General features: G+C 48.6%; 1 protein-coding gene across 1 annotated transcript in view; it reads right to left on the reverse strand.

Annotated features, from left to right (window-relative positions):
- SMARCAD1 (SNF2 related chromatin remodeling ATPase with DExD box 1) overlaps positions 1-22,949 on the reverse strand; it is a 1,912,998-nt gene that overhangs the window by 524,584 nt on the left and 1,365,465 nt on the right. The window lies entirely within an intron of this gene.

The raw sequence follows: 22,949 nt of genomic DNA on the forward strand, positions 1-22,949 counted from the left end.
TCATCAGTCATCGTTAATCACTAAATGGAGCCTAAAGGTCAGAGTGGTTATCGAAAATGTGCACCTTTAGGTGTGTGCAGCAGGGTCGGCACACATTTCTTTAAAATGAAGGAGGGTGACTTTTTAGAGAAAACACAAGCAGTTCTAGCAAAGGTGGCCATCCGACAAAAAACCTCTGAAGCTCTCTTCAATGACTCCAGCATCTCTCTGCATCAATAAGCAGATATGACAGTTTTACCCCAAGGTCAGCCAGAAAGAAATCTCTCAACTAAAACACTGCCTTGCTCCCAATTTAATCCTGAATTCAAACACGTACCTTAAATTCATCCCTAAACCTAGCCCCCTTAAACACCAAAGCAAGGCTTGTGCTCGGCTATCAACCACTCATCCAATCGGGACTGCCTGACATAACCCTCAAAAGGCTCACACTGAATGAACTCCAAGTGCCAAATGACCAGCCTTTGACTGTGCCCTCTACTTCAAACTTCAAATTGCCAAATATGTCAGACTGTATCAAATAGAAGCCTTTGACAGCTAGATCACCTGAACTAGCCGAAAACATGTTACCTCGGGAGCCAAATGCAATTCTAGAAGCCTGGACATTGCGATATGGTAAACAAATGGTTTGTAAAGAAAAATACATGAAACAGGCCTCCTCTTGTAATGTCCAACAATTTGTAACACTAACCCAAAATGTAGGCCTATTGCTTAATTGCTCTTGCAGTTAAGGAAATAATTGAAGACCGTGCTGTCTAATGAATCATCTGAGGCATTCCCAATCTATGAGCATGTGATAGGATCCCACAATGTGGTCTAGGGCAAACCAGAAGAAGGACTCTGACCAGAGGACATACTTTTCATGTATCTTTATTCAACTTAAAATGAAAACGACTCAATAATCCTATTGCTAAAGGCGAGTTCCCTTACCATTAAACAAAACTAAGGTGCTCATCAATAATCTAAAGAAAACTAGTCCTTCATCCAAACCTATCCACTAAACGTGTCTTACCACTTTGACACAAATATAAGAAATGCAGGTGGAGTGCCCTGCACTCTGTGCTAGATACTAGAGTATTTTCCAGGGTTTCCAGGAATCTCTCCTGGTTTCAGGATTCTTCCAATTTAACAGTTCTCCTTATTTCACAATTCCTGGTAGTTTAAAAAAGTTCCTAAGGTTTCCAAAGTTCAATAATAAAACAAAGTCTAACGTTCCAGAAAAAAACAAAATGTTTTAAGTTGCTTAGATGTAGGGATATTTCCCGGATCCCTCTCGATTAATTGTCTTGCTCTCTCCCCACTAGATTCAGGGTCTGGTGGCCTCTGGGCACCATTCATGTCTATTCATTGTTTTCTTTATTGGGCCACTCTGTCGCCCTTGGGTTACTTTGTCCCACTACATCACTTAGCTCTGGGGTATCTTTAGCCCCTCTTTTCTTTTGCGATTCTCTCAGAATTTGTGGGTTTTTCCTGACCCTTCTGGAGGTTTATCCTCCTTGAGTTTCTCGGGTTCATATTAATATGCTATCAATGCAGTACCTACATATATGCCCACTAAGAGACAGCCAATAGGTTGTACTCTTAAACTTCATAAGCACAGCTTCTTCAACTTGTGCATCCTGTATCACATCTGGAACTCAAAAGAAATGCCTACTAAAATATAACATGCACTGTTCTACGAAACACTTGTAGAAGGGAACATTACTTAGCAGTAACATTCTTGCTAAGGATTCTCCTCCCACAGATTCCTCCCCTGGATATTCCACAGCACCAGCTGTTCTTGGAAAAGTTTCCCAGAAAGCTAGTGCAGCTCGACATCCATCCTGATATTTTTCTCTACTGAAAACAGGACTTCGCCCCTCCTTACATTAGTTCTCCCTCCCCTCCACGCTCAGCAGCCAAGCAAACCACAATTAACGAGAAATTAAAAGCAGTCATAATGCAGAAAACATCAAAGAATGTAATTCTTTTAAACCCAGAAAAGCCATCCACTGACTTCCTACCTCCTTGCACACAAGACTATTGTAAGGAAGGCATGGTATCGAAGTAAGACAGACACAAATGACCACAGTTGGGTGCTTACTGAACTTTAAGGGGGGGTGATAAACTCCCATCTAAACCTAAATCTAAGATGGGAGCAAGCCACGACCATCAAATAATAAAGAATGCAGTCCAAGTGGAGTCTTGTAAAAAATAAAAGGGCCTACACTAAAAAACTTATTGCCAATCATTACTGCTAATTTACAAATAGAGTGGAGGTATGTACATGAAAAAGAAGTGTTCACAAAATGATAAGTCAGGATGTTCGGGCCATTGGCCTCTCTTCCCCATGTTTTCAGCATGGGGCAAGGCGGTTCACTCGAGCGAAGCACACACTATGGCTTCCTTGACACAAGGATACAGTTCCAATTCCAGCATCAGGGCCTTCTGTGCTCAAGTCTCTTATCCATCAAAGTCTCTCGATTTGGAGGGCCTGATGTACAAAAAAAAAAAAACAGAGTTATTTTCCTCTTATGGTTTGGTTGTCTCTCCCTTAATCCCCATCAGCCGGGCTCAGATCTCAGATCCCTTTATTTTACGATTTCAAAGGTATTCGTTCTCGGGTGACTCACGGTTCACCCTGGATCCCCCCCAGCCAGGCTCAGATCCCTTCTTCACATTCAATTAGTCTCCCTCAGTCTGGCTCGGACCAATTGCAGTTAACTTTATACTTATCGAAGACTTTCGAATGTGCACAAGCTTTAGCTCGACCAGTCGCAGGACCACTTCGATATAAAGTTACTTTTTTACAATGCAGCTGCCATTCAGTTGGATACCTTACAGAGACCTGTACAAAGTACATTTACTCATTTAGTTTCCACCTGTTCACGGCTCATCACATGCGCTTCAAACACTGTCCTTTGTGGATTCCTTCATATAATGTTGCCCCTTGCAACCTTGGTTCAAACACAAGCTGATTTCTGATCGGTTTCTCCAACTCACTGTCTGTGCTGGTTTTACTGGCGCGGCTTTCTTTCAGGAGCAGGACAGTACCACAGCGGCAATCGCTCCTCACGGCCTAGGTCATCAACACAGGAGCGCCCCGGATACCTTTGATGCAGTATCGGATAGATCAGCGTCAGTTCCCAGTCTTAGGCTTCTCACATTCCAGGGCTTGTGAAAGTAATGGTTTCTGGAGGTCAATGGCACTTTCCTCCTTGCAATCATGTCCTGTCTCCCCGCCTTTCTCTTTGTGTTAAATCGCCATCTTGGAACTGCTGTTTCCATGTGTGCTTTTCCTTGCTCAGAGAATGCTTTCGTGCTCCGCTTTTTATAGGTGTGGGGAAGTGTAATGGGAGTCAGGTGCGTATAATGATTAGTAGTTGCCTGACCTTGCCTGACAAGGGTGTTGGGACATGTTACGTATACATTGCTGGTGTTTGTCCGTAGTTGCTTACTGTTAGGGAGAATTCTCAATTATGGCTAATTTCCCTTACCTAGCGAGTCCCTCAGCAGCTTTGCTGGATTTCAGGGGTGTATTTTTCCCACCTGGTAAGCGTGTTAGCCATTTCCCACTCTTACAGTGTAATATTTTGTGCGTGTTGTACTTTTTGTGCTCATGGGCTATGGAACAAGTTACTTACCTGTAACTGTTGTTCTCCAGCATGGGTCTGGCTTGGTGCTCATGAATATTCCCCGTCGTCAGGCTGGGAATCCTCGGTAAAGAAAAAATCAGTATCAGTTTCGTTTCTGATCGGTCTTTCTTAGTAGTAACCAATCACTGATCTCTGGGTCATACTGCCCCCAGCCAATGACTGCCCTCTCCCTAAGCCCCGCCTCTGGCAGCCATCCTCAGATTTGGTAGCACGCCAAGTGGCAGTATGATCAAGTGAAGAGCTGCAGAGGGGTAGGTGGGAGGGTTCGCATGTGAATCCATGCCAGACCCATGCTGGAGAACAACAGTTACAGGTAAGTAACTTGTTCCTTCTCCAGCATGGGGTCTGGCATGGATTCACATGCTCATGAATAAAGAATACATAGCAGTATACACATGCACAACCACGGGAGGTGGCAAAGGCTCAACATGAAGCATTACATCCAAAACTCAACATTAAGCAATTCTTACCTCACCAGGCTCACCTTAGGCGAACAGGTTGTGCAGCACTGCTTGGCCGACCCTGGAGTCCTCTCTGGAGTCCCGATCGACGCAGTAGAATCTTGTGAAGGTGTGTGTCGACCTCCACATAGCAGCCCTGCAGATGACCAGCAGGGGCACACCAGACAGGAACGCCGTGGTAGCAGCGATCGCTCTGCTCGAATGGGCTCTCGGACGGCCGGGCAGCGGTCGGTTTGCCAACCGGTGACAGTGCATGATGCAGCCGGATAGCCATCTGGAAATGGAAGTCTTCGAGAGAGCCTTCACTTGATTCACAGACCCAAAGTTCACAAACAGTTGTGACGTCTTCCTAAAACTCTTTGTGCGGTCCACGTAGAACTTCAGCGCTCTAGCTACATCCAGCAAGTGCAAAGTCCTCTCGGCCGGCGACGGGAAGAAAACTGGTAACACCAAGGGCTCGTTGAGGTGGACGTCCGACGGCACCTTGGGCATTAAGGAGGGGTGCGTCCTCAGCACCACCCTCGTGTCATGAAAAGTCAAGTATGGAGGCTTGCAAGATAGGGCCTGGATCTCTCCCACTCGTCGTGCGGAGGTGATGGCCATGAGGAAAGCTGTCTTCCATGACAGGAACTTCAAAGGCGCCGAATTCATAAGCTCGAATGTGGCCCCCATGAGCCTGGTCAGCACCACATTAAGCTCCCACGCCGGGGCAGGAGTCTTCACCGGCGGGAATGATCGGAATAGTCCCTTCATGAATTCCTTCACCAGGCGATGAGACCAAAAGGATGCCCGTCCCGTAGTCCTGGTATATCGGGAGATGGCAGCCAGATGTATTTTGATGGAGGCGTGAGCCAGTTCAGCTTTGGCCAGCGACAGTAGGTACGACAGTACTTGAGGGGCCGTAACCCGCAGAGGGTTAATCTTCTGTGCACGGCACCAGACAGAGAACCTCTTCCATTTATGACCGTAACACTTGAGAGTTGAGGACGCCCTGGCTTTTGCAAGAACCTCTCTGCAATCAGCCGGTATATCGTACCCTCCAAACTCTAGTGCCGCAGGAGCAAGGCCTGCAAGTTCAGCGACTGTGGGTCGTGATGGAGAATGGCACCTCCTTCCCTGGAGAGAAGATCTGCGTCCGCCGGCAGCTTGACTGGTGGGGACGTTGACAAGTCCAGAAGGTCCGGGAACCAGATCTGCCTCGGCCACGCCGGTGCGACGAGGATCATCCTGCACCTGGACCTCTTGAGCTGGTTGATGAGGCGGAAACAGGCCGTCCCAGGGGAATGAGAAAGCATCGCCCATGTTCCTCGGGTGTGGGAACCTGCTGGCGAACCTCTGGCACTTGGGAGTTCGTCGCCGTCGCGAATAGGTCGATCTGGGGTTTGCCCCATCGTTGGAAGAGCCAATCCACTTGATCCTGTCGCAGTTCCCACTCATGGCACGGGCACAGCTCCCTGCTGAGTGAGTCGGCGATGGTGTTTTTTTATTCCTGCCAAGTGGAAGGGAACCAGAAACATCCCCTGGGCGACGGCCCTGTGTCACAGATCCTGGGCCTCCTTGGATAGGGCTGAGGATCTAGTGCCCCCCTGCTTCCGTATGTAGAACATCATGGTGGTGTTGTCGGTGAAGATCCTCACCACTTTGTCCTTGAGGGACGGAAGGAACGACTTGAGCGCCCAGAACACTGCTCGGAGCTCCAGGATGTTGATGTGGAGAGACCTCTCCTCCGGGAGCCAAAGGCCTCTTGCGTGGAGATCTCCCTTGTGGGCCCCCCCCCAACCCTCCAGAGAGGCACCCGTCGTCACCGTCTCCTGAAACGCCGGGGTTTGAAAGTCTGTGCCTGTAGTGAGGTGAGCCCGGGTGCCCCACCATAGGATCGCCCAACGGAACTCCTCGTCGAGAGGGATCCTGTCCTCGAAGCAGCCCGTCGCCTGAAACCAGCGGGCGTCGAGGAACTCCTGTAGCGGACGCATCCGAAGTCTGCAAAGGGTTACAAGGTAGATGCATGAGGACATCATCCCGAGAAGGGACTTGATGGACCTCACCCTGGCCACGTCCGTGGCTAACGGGCGCCGCACCTTGCCCAGGATGGTCTTGGTCCTCTCCTCTGAAGGGGAGGCCAATTGCCCCACTGTATCGAGCTTCGCTCCCAGAAACAGTGCTACTTGCGATGGAACCAGGTGGGATTTGGGGTAGTTGATGGCGAACCCCAGCTCCGTGAGTAACCAGACGGTCCTCGCCGTATGTTCGACGGCGAGTTCCCTTGTCCTTGCCCGGATTAGCCAGTCGTCCAGGTAGGGGTAGACGTGGAACCCCTGCAGGCGCAGCCGCGCCTCCACTGGTGCCAGGCACTTGGTGAAAACCCTGGGTGCCGACTTTAATCTGAACGGTAGGGCTCTGAATTGGTAGTGGCGTCCCTGAACCACGAACCTGAGGAACTTCCTGTGCCTTTTTAGAATGAGGATGTGGAAGTAAGCATCCTCCTGGTCCAACGACGATAGGAAGTCGCCTTCCTCCAGCTGTCCCAGCACGTGCTGGAGGGTGACCATCCTGAATTTCTGCGCCTTGATGTATTTGTTTAACCGACGCAGGACCAGGATGGGGCGCCAACCGCCCGTCTTCTTTCTGACGAGGAAGTACCTTGAGTACACTGCGGAGCCCCGGAGCCTCCTTGGGACGAGCTCGATGGCACCTTTCCTTTACCTCCAACAGCAGTTGAGGGACGTGATTCTCCTTCCTGGCCACGGGAGGAATGCGAGGGCACTTCTTTTGGAATTCCAGAGAGTGCCCGTTGGCCAGGGTGTCCAACACCCAACGATCGGTGGAGATGGACTCCCACACTCTGACGAACTTCGTCAGCTGGCCTCCCACCGGGGTGCTTCGGTGGGGGCCCGACAACCCGGCCGGGTCAGTCTTGCTTGGAGACGGCGTTGCCGCCTTGGCCTCCTTGGCGACGACGGCGGGATCCCCCTTGCTTGCTGCGACCTCTGTAGGACTCCTGGGAAGAGGAGCGGGCCGCCTGGCGGTAAGTGGAGGAGCCACCGCTGGATCCTTTGGAGGCACCCTGTCTGCCTCCGGAGCTCCGAATGGGCCGTCGCTGTTGAAGCACCCCAAGGGCCTGGGCCGTCTCCGAGTCGGTTTTGATGGCCTGTAGAGACTCGTCCACCGCCTTACCAAAAAGGTTGTTGCCGTCGAACGGCATGTCCAACACTCTGGACGTCCTGGCGAAAGTCTGTCGCCTTGAGCCATCCTCGTCATCGGAGGCAAACTCCATTGCCCAGTTGGCAAAATCCGGTATCGGCAATGTCAGTTGCCACCGTTATGGCGTGATCCGACGCCACCTCGCCTTCCTGCAGAATTTCTAGGGACTCTGCCCTTTTGTCATCAGGCAGGAAATCTAGCAGGGGAGCTATCTTGAACCAGAGCTCCCTGTCATAGTGGGCCACGATCGCTAAGGCATTGGTCGCCACTGACGAGATGACTCGTCCCATAGAGTCCAACTTCTTGCCCTTCGCTGTCCGGCGGGGAAGTGGAAGTTGAAGCCACCGCACCCGCTGCCTTCTTCTTAGCTTCTGCCGAGACGACCGAGTCCGGCGTGGGCTGGGCCCTGAGGCACAAGGGTGCCGCATCGGGGACTCGGTACTTCTTCTCGTACCTGTCCCTCTTGGCGGGTGTCATGGAAGGGTTCTTGAGGACAGCAAGCCCCACGTCCCAGATGTCGTCGAGTAAAGGCACCGCGAGGACCGTCTTCCTCTTGGCCTCTCGTCGTTGGTTCAGAAACCCCTCCTTTTTCTGTTCTTCAGGGCAGAGCTGGAAGAGCTCGGATGCCCTGGTTATCATGGCGTGGAAAGAGCCAACCTCGTCGGCTGGAGACGAGGGGGGGAGGGGGTGTGACGACGGGATGTCCGCTGTGTCATCGCCGCCGTCATCGTTCTTCCCTGCCGCTGTATCCGTCGCCGTATCCTCTCTAGGGTCCGGCGAGGGGGATGAGGGGTCCACACAGGCACGAAGGGCGGAGCGGGGTGGACGCTCCTCCGCTTGTTCGGAGGACTCCCCAACGGGCCTGGTTCTGGCTCCTCTGTCGGGGTGCGTGGTAATCTCGTCCTTATCTCGGTACATAAGGATTGGATTGCCAAGAAAATGGCCGCCGAGCTATCCTGGGGCTCGGGCAATGGCTGCGACGTACGGGATGGCCGCTCCACTGGGCCCTGCTCGTCGTCATCGTCGCTATCTTCGATCATGTCAGCAGGGACCGTCCCCTGGGATCGAACCTTCTCAAACCTCTCGTTGAGGCCTATGACCTTTCGTTGAGGCCCTTCTTGGTTTCTACCAGTTCCTCCTCAGAGGCTGATTCCGAGTCTGTAATGGCCATTGCCCCCCATCCCCCCTCTCTTTTTCAGCGGGGGCTTCACAGGGGTCTTAGCGATGGGCTGGAAACAGGGGCCGTTTCCACTGGCGTAGTAGTCTCAGCCGGCTCCGCCAGGGTCGCAGCGACAACTTCGGTAGAGGCCTTAGCCGGGTGGATCAAAGCCCTCACCACCTTAGGTGCGTCCTGAGCCTTTGCCTTGGGGGGAGGGTCAGCGCCTCGCTCCCCCTTCGAGATCGACCGAGTCCGCTCCAGCGGCCTACCCGGGTTCTCGGACTTCCTCTTCCCCGAACCAGAGCCCTGGCTCGTGGTCGAACGTGCCGGGGACGTAGCGCCCTGCTTGGCAACCGAAGAGCCCGACCTTTCGGCGCTCCCGGTGCCCGCAGACTTGCGGTGCTTGGCCTTCTGTTGGGCCCCCATCGCCGGGGCGCCTTCACAGGACTTAGAAGCCCGCTCAGACTTCTTCTTCGCCTTCTCACCTGCTGTGCCCTTCTCCAACCAGGTGGCGAGGCGGGAACGACGATCTTGTTTGGTCCGTTCCGAAAGGTTCTTGCAGAACGCACAGTCTTTCTCCAGGTGCGTCTTGTCCTCATGAAGGCAGTAGAGACATTGCGAATGCTCGTCCCCCTTGAAAACGTTATATAATCCGCATCCATGGCAGTTCCTGAAAAGCTTGGATCCGGGCGTCGAGCTTCCCTTGTCCTGGGGCCATGTCCGTTGAGGTAGGCCGCAGATCTTCTGGAATCCTCCAATTAGTGTAAACTCGACGAAAACTTCACCCTTGAGGGGCGTAGAAGAATTCCGAAACGGGTCCCCGTTATCGGAAGTAGAAACGGTGGAGCTTGAGGCTCGATGAAACAGAAAAAATGAGAAAATCTCCTGAAAAAACGTGAAAACGCAGTAAAAAACTCGAGAGCTAAACACGAGGACTCCCAACACTTGAGCGTGCGGTAAAAATCTGAGGATGGCTGCCAGAGGCGGGGCTTAGGGAGAGGGCAGTCATTGGCTGGGGGCAGTATGACCCAGAGATCAGTGACTGGTTACTACTAAGAAAGACAGATCAGAAACTAAACTGATACTGATTTTTCTTTTACCGAGGATTCCCAGCCTGACGACGGGGAATATTCATGAGCATGTGAATCCATGCCAGACCCCATGCTGGAGAAGGAGTGTCACCAACTCCCTAGGCATCATCTTTTTACTTGTGTGTCACATAGCACCTTTAGTGCAGTAACACAGGGATGTCTTTTAGACTTCCCTTGTGAACTCCATTTCTGGGGATGACTACTGTCCCCCAGAAACGTGTAAAGTTATCATTGGCTTTACTAGTCCTTTTAAAATACAGATCCAGTACAAACCATTCTACAATGGAGTACTGGAGGGGAATATCTTTCCCCTGTCCTTCTGTAATTCAAGGGGCACTTTGTGTCCCCCTTCCAGACTCGACATGGCTGGTGGCAGTGGTAACTATCCTTTTTACGCTGATTCCCGTGTTAATGTTCTGGCTGTAGTGACAGACTCGAACATAAAACCCACTAGCCCTTATCGTTTTTATCGTGGGTCCTAGTGTGGTTTTTCAGCATTTCGTGTTGGAAAGGTCCTTCTTGTTTTTTGTTTTTCGCGCCAAACCAGGTTTGGTTTCCTTGTTCGCCGTCCTTCGGCGGACTTCTGCAAAGAGGCCCTCCTTTGGCGTCTGGGTGTCTAGGTGGGCTGAATGTGAGGGGGGTGTTTAGTAACCCCTTGCACAGGGTCTCCTTGGAGACCCAAGTCGCACTTTGTGTCGATTGGCTGAGGTGGTTGTGCGGGCTGGATAACCCCCCTGCTATGTGATTGACAGCCATGCTGTGTGAATGGGGGACTTTGGCATAAAAGGCAGGATTCTTGGGCTGGAAGTCAGAGTCGCCACTGAAACTACAAGAACCGAAGAGAAGTGGAGAAGAAGACGGCTGCTGCAACTCCTGGATCCCGGTGAAGCCCTGCTGCAGTCCTGAGCTTTCTACCTTCAGCGGCAGAGAGGATCCAGTCCGGAGTCTTCTTCCCTTGAGCCTGGTGGGATCAACCAGCTCACCTTCTACAGCCAGAGAATCCTCTTCTGGGTCAAAATCGCTGCACTGAGCTACAGTGGTCCGGATAGCCATCAGAAGAGCCCTCTCCTGTTTTTAAGGAGCGCACCTTTTATTCACCGTTGCTTTGCTTCTGCTGGCTTCATCCCCGGGTAGTGCAGCTCGCTCCAGACGTCGTCCTTCTTGTCCCCATGACTGAAGCTTTAGGAACCTTGAGTCTGCAGGAACAACTGCCATGGCACCAGCTCTTCTTCATACAAATAAGGTACTGTGTCCAACTTCGAGGAACCAGGGGGAACCCTTTTTCTCCTCACCAAAGGCTTGTCCTCCTGTTCCTTCCTCTTATAACCTTTCCTTCCCTTTTGACAATATCTAAGTACTCCTGGCAATCTCGAATCGTGAACTGTTCTAACCTTGTGATCCTCGACAACAGGACCCCTGTCCCATTGACACTGGCGCAGGCCTACTGACTTTTATCTTCGTTTTAGAAAGTGTCTCTTGATTCTATCTGCCTTGACAAAAGTATTGCCTATGGTTTTTTCCCCAACTCTCTTGTGTTAATGCATGTGCTAAGTGTGTTTGACTACGGTAACATTTCTTCTCGTGGGTACGCTTCTCTTTCGTAAGACCTAACTGTCATTACTGTAAAAAAATGATCACGTAACAACCCCCAGTAACGTCTTTTTTTCACAACACCGGTCTGTCAAATCCAAAGGTACTTACCTTGAATTGTTCTGCACAAGGGGAATTGGTTGTGTGTGGTGTATTTGAAGTGTGGTTTTAATTTAATAGAATTGAAGTGTTTTGTGAACAGATGGTCTAAAATTAAATGTACTTTTACTTTTAAACCAGAAACCTTGAGTCAGTGTTTGCTTGAGGCACAGTAATTGTAGTCCTCTGTGTAATCTCTACTACTGCTCATTTACCCTTGAGATAAGTATGGCTGCTCCGCTACTGCTACCACTCTGTGTAGTACAGGCTTGTACCAAAGGTGAAACTGTACTACCACCTGAAGTTTTAATCTTGTGTAGTGGTCCCTAAGGGCACTGCACATGATCCTGCCTAACAAATACAGAAAAGAAACTTAAGTTCTTCCCAGGATCTCTACCTTCAAGCCAGTAGTGAAAGGCCCAAGCAGAAGAGTGAACTCAAACAAGCGTCTCATTGCTTTTTGTCTTTGGTAGACCAGGATATTGCTCAGTCCGACTTATGTTCTGCCTGTGGTCATAGCTTCTTTTACCCCGTACTTGGTGCTTCCATTAGCCCCGGGTGGACTACGTGCCTGCATTGGCCCTGCATTAGCCACGGTTTCGCTTATACCCTTTCTGGGGTCATCTGAATGCCAGCCCAGTCTGTGCTGTGGACCTGCTTCACCGCCTTGTCGTCGCTTTGGTTATTGAGGCGGTCTCAAGGGCGTGAGCAGGCCCCCTTCCTCGTCCAGTCTTCAGACTGCATGGTAGGCTGCTTTGCATTCCTTTTATCCTCCTGTCTAGGAGGCGCAGTTTGCTGGTATGTTTTATCTTCTCAGGAAGCGATATCCTCTTCTGGCGGTCACAGGACTCAGCAGGATCTCTGCTGTCGGTGAAGAAGCAGTTCTCCGTGGGCCATGCCCACCTCGCAGACTGCTGGCTCTGCTGAGGGGATGCGACTTCCTCCTTTGCACAACCTCAGCTGGGCTCTCCTTCTCTTCCCTATGCTAGAGCCTGCTGGTAGTGGAGTGTGGCAACCCATTGGTACTGGCTTTCACCATAAGGCTGTAATTGAGGTAAGGCTGAGACCAAGTCCTCCACCTTAAAGGGGCCCTGCACATGGTGCTCCTGCTCACCTCTCGTATACCCAATACATACTTGGGACTTTGGAGTGAAGTGCTTATCGCCAGGGGGAGGTTGGGGGGTCACCCCGAATGGGATCCCACTTGCTCTGTCCCCTAGTGAGAGTATTACTCTGCAGGCTCACCTCCCCAATCCCAAACGGGGTGATGGCTCCTACATGGGGAGCATAGTCTTATTCCCTGGGTTTGGCCATAAAGGTTACTCCGTAGCATCAGTTGTCGGAAAACTTTGCCAGTCTCATCTTCTCAACTTCGGACATATCGCCCATGTATAAATAACACACACTATGCCCGCTTACCTCCGTTTTTTCTGTTTGCTCAGCATACTTTCTCTCCGGAACACCGGCAAAAGAATTTGCTGCTATATCTTTCTGCGCTACCATGCTCTGTTACAAGCCGTCAGGTTTTAAACACTTCTGAGATTGCAGTGCCTAGATGTCCAACACAATACCAGCCGCAACAACCCACACAATATCTGTTTGCAATTCCTAGAGGTGGATCATGACATGCAAGAATGCGGTTTGTGTCAGTCCATGAACCAAGTCCTTGATGAAGCGGCCTGCTAATTTAGAGCTTGGCCGTCTCCCTTTGAAGTCACCTGTGCTTCCTCACCCTAAATCTTAGGTCGAGATGAAGAAAAGTACTCTAGCAAAAGATGACAAGACGTTGGGTAGGAGGCATGAAAAGGCCAATCAGAGATTGTACTCACATTAAGTCCCACTACTCTTCCTGCTTCTTTTCTCGCAAGAAGAAACCTAGATCTACGAGGGACGATGTTCGGATTCCCATAAGCAGGGTAAGGCCTTGTTTCCTTCTATGCTTGATTCTAGGGAGTATTGGGAAGAGTTTTGTGAACAAATGCTAGATATTTTTTTGTCTAAAAATTTTGTTTCCCTTCTTAATCCGACGCCCTTCCATATGTGTTAGGTGCTGACCTCCAGCCATACGGCCTTTCAGATCTTCTATGCTTGGGATGGGTCTTTAGGGCACTGTACTTGGTTGTGCAGGCTACTAGGTGCTTACTGACCTGTTAGGTCTGTGGAATCCTGGATATCCTTTAATAATATACTTTTTAAAAATAATATAATGTATGCTTTTAATGATATATATGATACATTACTCAACGTAATCGTATTTCTGATGCTTCTATCTGCTTAGTTTCATATGCTATGCATAGGCCTACATCGAGTGGTAGCAGCAGAGTATTACATTTTTTGTTGTCGAAACTCGAAAAGGGACGTCGACAGGGTGTGCCAGTAATTCTATGCCCAGTGTGACGGTCACTGTACTAATGGTCCTTCATGCGTCGAGGTCCCTCAGATTGTTTTGTTTCTGACATGAGGTAACATGAAGTGTAGCACGAGTATGGATGTAACAAAGCATGTCGCCTGTACGAAAGCCACATCAGATCTAGAGCCGGCATCCAAACAGTAATGCTTGCAGAAAGCCGAGGGAGAGGCCCAAGTGGCCGCCCAGCTTATGACTTGCCAAGGGACATGGCGCTGGAATGTGATGGCCGTTGCCTTGGTCCTGAACGCATGTTGGCCGGGAGCGGATTGTGCTGGCCCTCATACGCTTCTTTGATGGCAGAGACCATCCAGCGGGCTATGGAAGCCTCAGAGGCCCGATAGCCTGGTCTTGCACCTCCGAAAGTGACAAACAGGGCATCCGATTTGCAGAAGCCCTTTGTCCTGTCCAAGTAGAATTTCAGGGCACGCCTGACATCCAGGCAGTGCAGCACTCTCTGTGCCCCGTACTTGGGATCGGGAAAAAACGTAGGAAGAGCTATTTCCTCGTTGAAGTGGAACGCAGACGAACCTTGGACAGAAATGCCTTGTCCCTGTGAAAGGTGGCATATGGTTCAGAGGTGACCAGTGCCTGGAATTCGCTGAAAAGCCGAGGTGAGGCCGACTAGTAAGGCTGTCTTGATGGTGACCATCCTGATGTCCACGGATGCCATTGGCTCCAACCATTTGTGCGCCAGGGCGCCCAAGACTATGTTAAGGTCCCACACAGGGTGCAGTCTCTTGACGGGCGGGTAGAGCCTTGCAAGTCCAGTCAGATGTTTCTTGACGATAGGGTTGGAGGAGGAGAAAACATCCTCCTCAGAGTTCCTGTAAGCCCCAATGGCTGCGAGGTATGTGCAGCAGGTATCCACCTGTACGCCTGAATGGGCAAGGTGTGCCGAAAAGGAGAGCACGTCGTCCAAGGTGCATGCCAGGGGGTTGATTCCCTTAGAGTCTGCCCAGTGGCAGAATCTTGTCCATTTGCTTTTGTACTGGGCCCTGGTGGCTTTGCTCCTGGCGCCTTGTATGATCTCCAGATTGGCCTGTGAGAGGCTAAGGTGCTGAAGCGTTACCTGCTCAGGTACCACACTGCGAGGGCTAGTTTCCCTGGTGCAGGGTGGATGACTCTGCCCCCCTGCTGTGCCAGAAGATAGGCTGGGCCCGTCGGGAGGTGAATCGGTGGCACCTCCGAGAGACTGAGCAGCTCCGGAAACCATGGCCTGGCCGGCCACCATTGAGCTATTAGAATGGTGAGGAGTTGGCGAGACTCCTTGATCTTGCAAATTACCCTGTGAATCAGGGGAGTGGGCGGGAAGGCGTAGGCTTTAATGCCGGGCCACTGCAGGTGGAATGCGTCGCCCAGAGAGCCGGGGCCCTGACCTTGCCAGGATGCAAACTGGGGGCACTTCTTGTTGTGCCAGGTGGTAAAGAGATCCACCTGGGGGTGACCCCACCTGTTGAAAATCTCCTGAATAACAAGGTTGTTTAGCTGCCACTCGTAATTGTCCGCTCCTAGCCTGCTGAGCCTGTCATCCTCAGGTTGGCTTCCCCCGGGGAGGTGGACTGCCGGGAAGTGGACTGCCGTGAGGTAGATGTTGTTTTCCAGGGCCCACTCCCACATGCTGATAGCCAGTCTGCACAGAAAAGGGAATCTGGTGCCTCCCTGCTTGTTGACGTAGTACATGCTGGTCGAGTTGTCCGTCTGGATGAGGACAACCTTGCCCCTGAGAAGTGGTAGGAATGCCCTGAGCGACAGCCCAATGGCGTTCAGCTGTAGCCAATGGATGTGGTATTCCTGCTCCTGTCGAGTCCAGGTGCTGTGGACTGAGAGATCATCCAGGGTTGCTCCCCAGCCCTTGAGTGAGGAATCGGTGGTGATGGTGGCCTGCGGAGTGGGAGGCCAGAAGGGCTTGCCCGTCCGTAGGTTGCAGTCCCTGGACCACCAAGTGAGGTCCGGGTGGAGAGATGGAGGAACGCTGATCATCTCGGAATGAGAGGCCGCGAAGTGCAGCTGAATCCTCCTCATTCTTAGTCTGCGGAACGGCTAACAAGACCGCTGCCAGTAGACCCAGGAGATGTTGGTACCACTATGTCGAGGTCACTTTTCTGAGAAAGTGGGCAGTGGCCCTCTTGAGGCCGAGATTTTGTCCTCCGACAGAAATACTTTCTTGGAGCACGTGTCCCAGATGAGGCCCAAGAATGTCAGTCTGCGTAGGGTGCAGCTGTGACTTGAGATTGAGCGAGAAGCCCAGATCGTGCAGTGTGTTCATAAGGGCATGGGAAGAGTGGTGAACCACTTCCGGAGATGTAGCCCTGACGAGCCAGTCATCGAGGTATGGGTAGATGTGGAGGCCCTGTGCTCTGAGTAGGGCCGCCACCGAATTCATGAGCCTGGTAAAGACCCTGGGGGCCGAGTTGAGGCCAAAAGGAAGGACCTTGTATTGAAAATGGAAACCCATAATCCTGAACCGTAGGAAAGAACCATGGGACTGCCAAATCGGGACGTGTAGGTACACGTCCTTCAGATCCAGGGAGCACATCCAGTCTCCCTTGTCCAATGTCTCCGCTATAAAAGCTGGCGTAACCATCTTGAATTTTTGCAGGGGTAAGGAGAGGTTGAGGGTGGAAAGGTTCAGCACAACTCTCAGGCCCGCCTGGTTCTTCTTCTGAATGGCAAAAATCCTGGAGTAAAAGCCAAAGCGTCGCTGGGAGGATGGGACTTTCTCCACTGCCTGGCTCACTATGAGCGACTGGATCTCCGTCAAAAGAGTTGCTGTCCCAACCAGTGGGAGCAGAGGGGAGGAAGGTGGGAGAGGCTGGGATAGGAAGGCGGTACCCCATGGATACTAAAGAGAGGAGAAACAAAATACACCAATGAATAGGTTCAAGGGTACTCATACACGAAGGGCTCCCACAATTGGTTTGAAAAAATGACTCTTCGAAATTGTTATCATAGAGAAAGATCTCTAGAGGACTTTTTATGTTGTAATTGCATGAGTCAAAAACACAACACCACAATTTACAGAGAGAATAGACATCATCAATGGTTTGTTGGACCATAACATAACAAACGTAAATGCTTTAAAACACCATTTACCACCAATGCTCGGGACAAAGTTGAAAATGGTGTGTGTGCAACAAACCCAACCTCTGTGGAGGTTTGTCAAAACAGACACAGTTCAATTGTGAAACAATTCAAAGCGGAATTCTAAAGACAACGTAAAACAACTAAGTGGCAACAGATAAGATTTTTCATGTGTGAACAGCAATCAATGTGCTGTGAATTCGGGGAGTAGTATGTCTACACCAGGTGTTTCGGCCGTTTAGAATTCGGCTAAATGAGCCTCATCTTTGGGACGGCCATCATCAGGACAAGGTTCTGTACACGGGACGTCTAAGCTGTGGGGAAGGGAGATCACAATCAGGTGGGTGTATGAGCCGCAGAACTAATTTAAATTGACTGAATCAAAAATGTGTAGTCACAAAATAGAAAACACACAGCTTACCTATGTAGCAATTGATAGGCACTGTATTAGAGATCCATGCGCCACACTGGGCTGGTCTCTAGGTACTCCTGTTGCGTTAAACAGAAAAAAGGGGGGGGGGGGGAGTGAGTCTAAACCCCAACCGTTATGTACATAATAAATATAAATGTACACAAAGCATAAAATGTGTCTTACCTTTCACCGAATAACTACAGGTGAAAAGGTCCAATGTGTTGTAAAGCGGTCAGCCATCAAAGGTATGGCTGCAAGTAAACAGAAAGTCACATTTAAGTGTCTGAATGTAACGACTGCTCATGTGGAACTAAAAGTGCCCATGCTGGCGAATTTACCTTTGGTGGTGGGCCAGATAGGCTGTCAAAAGGCTGCGTGCAGAGAGCGGGGCATCTTCGAGTGACTGAAGGAGCACACTGCACAGCGTGGGAAAAAGCTGTTGCCAAGGCTGCATGAGTGTTTTATATGGCAGCCATGTTAGGATCAGGCTGAAATCGAGCAGCCAGAGAAAAAATGTATAGCGCTCGAACTGGTGGAGCATAGTGATAATAAATCAATTTAGAGGGCACACGGGATACACATCTGTCTTAAAAATTAATTTAGGAGCTAAAATTAGCCAACTGGTTGTCATGGTAACCGTCATGTGACTCATACAAAAAAATCATGCATCAACAGAGTAAGATGACCTCATGGGGATGTTAACAAATTCGTTGAAAAGTCGGCGCATGATTAGAAAATGGGCCCAATATGTACAGCTCTTGGAATGCATAGGTAAATAGTAAAGCAATAATAAATACATGGCACATAATGCAGGTACATAATTGCATAGTCATAGAAAGCCGCAAAATGCATTAATAGGTACAACTCTTGGAATGCATAGGCAATAGTAAAGCAATAATAAATACAAGGCACGTGGTGCAGGTACATAATTGCATAGTCATAGAGAGCCACAGAGTGTACTGATCAAATACCAGCCGTGGGCAAAAGAACATATAAATTGTACCGCTATCCTAAATAGATGGCAAAAGAGAGCCGCAACAAAATGCTCACTAAATGTGCACAAAGACATAAGAATTGGACTGGATGGAAATCGATGTATAGAAAACCGAAAAACAGTGGCGTTTTTTGGAAAAGCATTCTAGTAGGCATACCGGGCACATAATTTGGTCTAGATGTAAAAATATCTAAACAAATGAATGTTCAAGAAACCAAAACACAACATTTTTGAGAACAGTGTTACAATGGACATTCAAGTGTGTCAAAGATGGTTTAAAGAAAAGACTTCCATTCCACTGAAATGTTTAAGCCAGAATTTACGGTGTTAAGTCTGTGCACCCACCGTTGCTCTAACTGAGTCAATGTTTTATTCAAATCCCCACCCCTCCTTGTCGGGTTCACTTTCTGAAGAACAAACCACCTTAAATCTGTGTCTTTGTGATTTTTACTAGTAAAATGTTCTACATGGGGCTTGTCTGGTATTTTGTTCCTGATGCAGGAACGATGCTCGGAAATGCGCATTTTAATTGCACGTACTGTTTTCCCCACGTATAGAAGATTGAATGGACACTGTACGACGTATATAACACCCTTGGTGTTACAATTGGTGAAATCATTCATAGTCCATTGCACCTTATCGAGTTCGAATGATTTCGAAACCAATTGTGGGAGCCCTTCGTGTACGAGTACCCTTGAACCTATTCATTGGTGTATTTTGTTTCTGATTTAACCCTCCCGGGTAGAATAGGTTCCATACCAGGAGCCCACATTTTTTGATTCTAATTTGAACAGCCCGTGGCTGTGACCATTAGACTGACCACCACTTGGGTCAAAGATTTTATTTTTGCTTTTCTTTTTTCCATTTCATCAATGGATAACGTCAATGTAGTCTCCTACATAGATGACTACTTTCAACAACTCCTAGGGGCCACTTCGACATTACGAAACGAAGAGGGATTCCTCACCCGAGGCCTTACAGAAGATCAATTAGAAATTCTAAATCAAAAGAAAAAAAGAATAATTCGAACAGAACTACATGGCAAGTTCATGCTCGAATACCTGAGAGCCGGAAAAATTCCCAAAGGCCTACAGGTACGCAACATCCGCAGGGATTTCACGGACAACCCCAAGTTCACGAAAAACTTCAGTGGGGTGGGGAATAAATGTAGCCGTGACTGGTTAATACTGGTCATAGATACGGCTAAAGAGGAATGCGACAAACAGGGTGCAAAATTGCTTGACCTAGAGAAAAAGTTCCTTGAGGATAAATCTATCCAGGATGCAAAGGACAAATTAGACAAGCTCGAATTGGAGATTACTAAATTCAAGAACTTAACACTTGATAGAAAAGTTGACAAGTTTAAAAAAGATCTAGCTAACTATTCAGAAGAAAAAACGTACCCATTCCTGAGACCTACGTACTACACTGATCTTCAAGCAAGTCAATATTCTAACAGGAGAAACAGATCAGTAAACTTCGCAGGCACTTCATCGAGTGGAAGTGGCAGTGCCTCTAGTTTAACTGGATTAACAGGGCAGCCACCACAACCTTTTTTTCCCCAGGGGCGGACAAAGAGGACGACCGAAGAGACGCCCGGCCCAGTCAGGGCAGCGCATGAGAACGCGCCAATGGTATCAGAACCAAGGGCAGAATCAGGGATACCAGTCTTCATCTTATCCTCCCGGACCATGACCGCATCAGAATTGCGGCTCCTAGGTAAGGGTCTATCTTTTGTCCACGCCCAAAGGGCACGACCTTTTGAAATTGAACTTGAATTACGGAAATTCTTTAGGAATATTCATTTAAAACATGCCTACGGTTACTAAGCGACCGTGACGCTTATTTACCTTTGGCCAACATTCCCACAAAGGACCTCCAAGATGAGATCACGAGCCTCACACAACATTATCTCACTCAAGGCTGGATATGCGAAGACGAAAAGAGGTTCCTCAACAAAACCAGCCCGCGTATCCCCGCTTTTTACATTCTTCCCAAGATGCATAAGAATTCCAAACAACCACCTGGAAGACCGATTGTTTCAGCCTGTGAATCCCTCTTGGAACCCTTGTCCTTATATACAGATTTTTTTCTGAAACCATTTGTAATGAAGATGCCGTCCTACATTAAGGACACTATTAGCACAATCAATTTACTTGATGACATTGTCCTCACCACCGATACCCTTTTGGTCACAATGGACGTTGAGGCCCTTTACACATCCATACCCCAACAAGAAGGCCTTGAAACGATATGTGATTTTTTTTAACACAAGAGCGGACCAAGAATCTACACCCACTAATTTCATTCTCGAGTGCATTAGACTTGCAATGTCAGAAAACTTCTTTATGTTTCAAGACCAGATCTACAAACAGGTGAAGGGCGTGAGTATGGTGCTACTTTTGCCCCCGATATGGCCCGGTATGAAGCCAACTATGTCTTAACACCAGAAAATCCTTTCCAGGATCACATTGTACTATGGAAAAGGTACATTGACGATGTAATTATCATCTGGCAAGGGACACCTGCTGAACTACAAGATTTTCATACATGGATCAATTTGAGAAATACCCACATCAACTTCACGATGCAGTGGGACCACAATCACATAGACTTCCTTGAACTTCACATCTATAAAACGGGAGACCGACTAAAAACTGAGCTCTTTCGCAAGCCAACAGATTGCAATACTTTATTGCACTTTACCAGCTACCATCCAATGGGCCTCAAGTATAACTTACCCTATAGACAGTTCCTACGTATTCGTAGAAATTGTTCAGAGTTGGAAAAGTTTCATCTACATGCAGAAGGATTAACCCAACGACTCATTGAAAGAGGCTATCCAAAAAAAGCCATCAACCAAGCGAAAAAAAAGAGCAAGATACACTCCCAGAGAGACCCTTGAGTCCACTGATCCAGAAAACGATTAAAAAGAATTGGCACATTGCAGCATGTACCATGTTTCGCATTTAAGAAAAACAGGAGTTTAAAAGATGCTCTTGCCCATACTTTCATAGAGCCACCCTCCCAACCACAGCACACACTCTCTACCAACCGTCTCTGGATACCATAAGTGCGGCCAGTGTGTCGCCTGCCCTCTGACCCTACAAAAGAAATAATTCGAACACGATAAGGTGCAATGGACCATGAATGATTTCACCAATTGTAACACCAAAGGTGTTATATACATCGTACAGTGTCCATTCAATCTTCTATACGTGGGGAAACAGTACGTGCAATTAAAATGCGCATTTCCGAGCATCGTTCCTGCATCAGGAACAAAATACCAGAGAAGCCCCTAGTAGAATATTTTACTAGTAAAAATCACAAAGACACAGATTTATGGTGGTTTGTTCTTCAGAAAGTGAACCCGACAAGGAGGGGTGGGGATTTGAATAAAACATTGACTCAGTTAGAGCAACGGTGGGTGCACAGACTTAACACCGTAAATTCTGGCTTAAACATTTCAGTGGAATGGAAGTCTTTTCTTTAAACCATCTTTGACCCACTTGAATGTCCATTGTAACTGTTCTCAAAAATGTTGTGTTTTGGTTTCTTGAACATTCATTTGTTTAGATATTTTTACATCTAGGCCAAATTATGTGCCCGGTATGCCTACTAGAATGCTTTTCCAAAAAATGCCACTGTTTTTTCGGTTTTCTATACATCGATTTCCATCCAGTCCAATTCTTATGTCTGTGCGCACATTTAGTGAGCATTTTGTTGCGGCTCTCTTTTGCCATCTATTTAGGATAGCGGTACAATTTATATGTTCTTTTGCCCACGGCTGGTATTTAATCAGTACACTCTGTGGCTCTCTATGACTATGCAATTATGTACCTGCACCACGTGACTTGTATTTATTATTGCTTTACTATTGCCTATGCATTCCAAGAGTTGTACCTATTAATGCATTTTGCGGCTTTCTATGACTATGCAATTATGTACCTGCATTATGTGCCATGTATTTATTATTGCTTTACTATTTGCCTATGCATTCCAAGAGCTGTACATATTGGGCCCATTTTCTAATCATGCGCCGACTTTTCAACGAATTTGTTAACATCCCCATGAGGTCATCTTACACTCTGTTGATGCATGATTTTTTTGTATGAGTCACATGACGGTTACCATGACAACCAGTTGGCTAATTTTAGCTCCTAAATTAATTTTTAAGACAGATGTGTATCCCGTGTGCCCTCTAAATTGATTATCACTATGCTCCACCAGTTCGAGCGCTATACATTTTTTCTCTGGCTGCTCGATTTTAGCCTGATCCTAACATGGCTTCCATATAAAACACTCATGCAGCCTTGGCAACAGCTTTTTCCCACGTTGTGCAGTGTGCTCCTTCAGTCACTCGAAGATGCCCCGCTCTCTGCACGCAGCCTTTTGACAGCCTATCTGGCCCACCACCAAAGGTAAATTCGCCAGTATGGGCACTTTTAGTTCCACATGAGCAGTCGTTACATTCAGACACTTAAATGTGACTCTGTTTACTTGCAGCCATACCTTTGATGGCTGACCGCTTTACAACACATTGGACCTTTTCACTTGTAGTTATTCGGTGAAAGGTAAGCCACGTTTTATGCTTTGTGTACATTTATATTTATTATGTACATAACGGTTGGGGTTTAGACTCACTCCCCCCCCCTTTTCTGTTTAACGCAACAGGAGTACCTAGAGACCAGCCCAGTGTGGCGCATGGATCTCTAATACAGTGCCTATCAATTGCTACATAGGTAAGCTGTGTGTTTTCTATTTTGTGACTACACATTTTTGATTCAGTCAATTTAAATTAGTTCTGCGGCTCATACAC

Source organism: Ambystoma mexicanum, chromosome 6q (assembly GCF_040938575.1).
Source record: "Ambystoma mexicanum isolate Mex_15411 chromosome 6q, UKY_AmexF1_1, whole genome shotgun sequence".
In the NCBI taxonomy this organism is placed as follows: Eukaryota; Metazoa; Chordata; class Amphibia; order Caudata; family Ambystomatidae; genus Ambystoma; species Ambystoma mexicanum.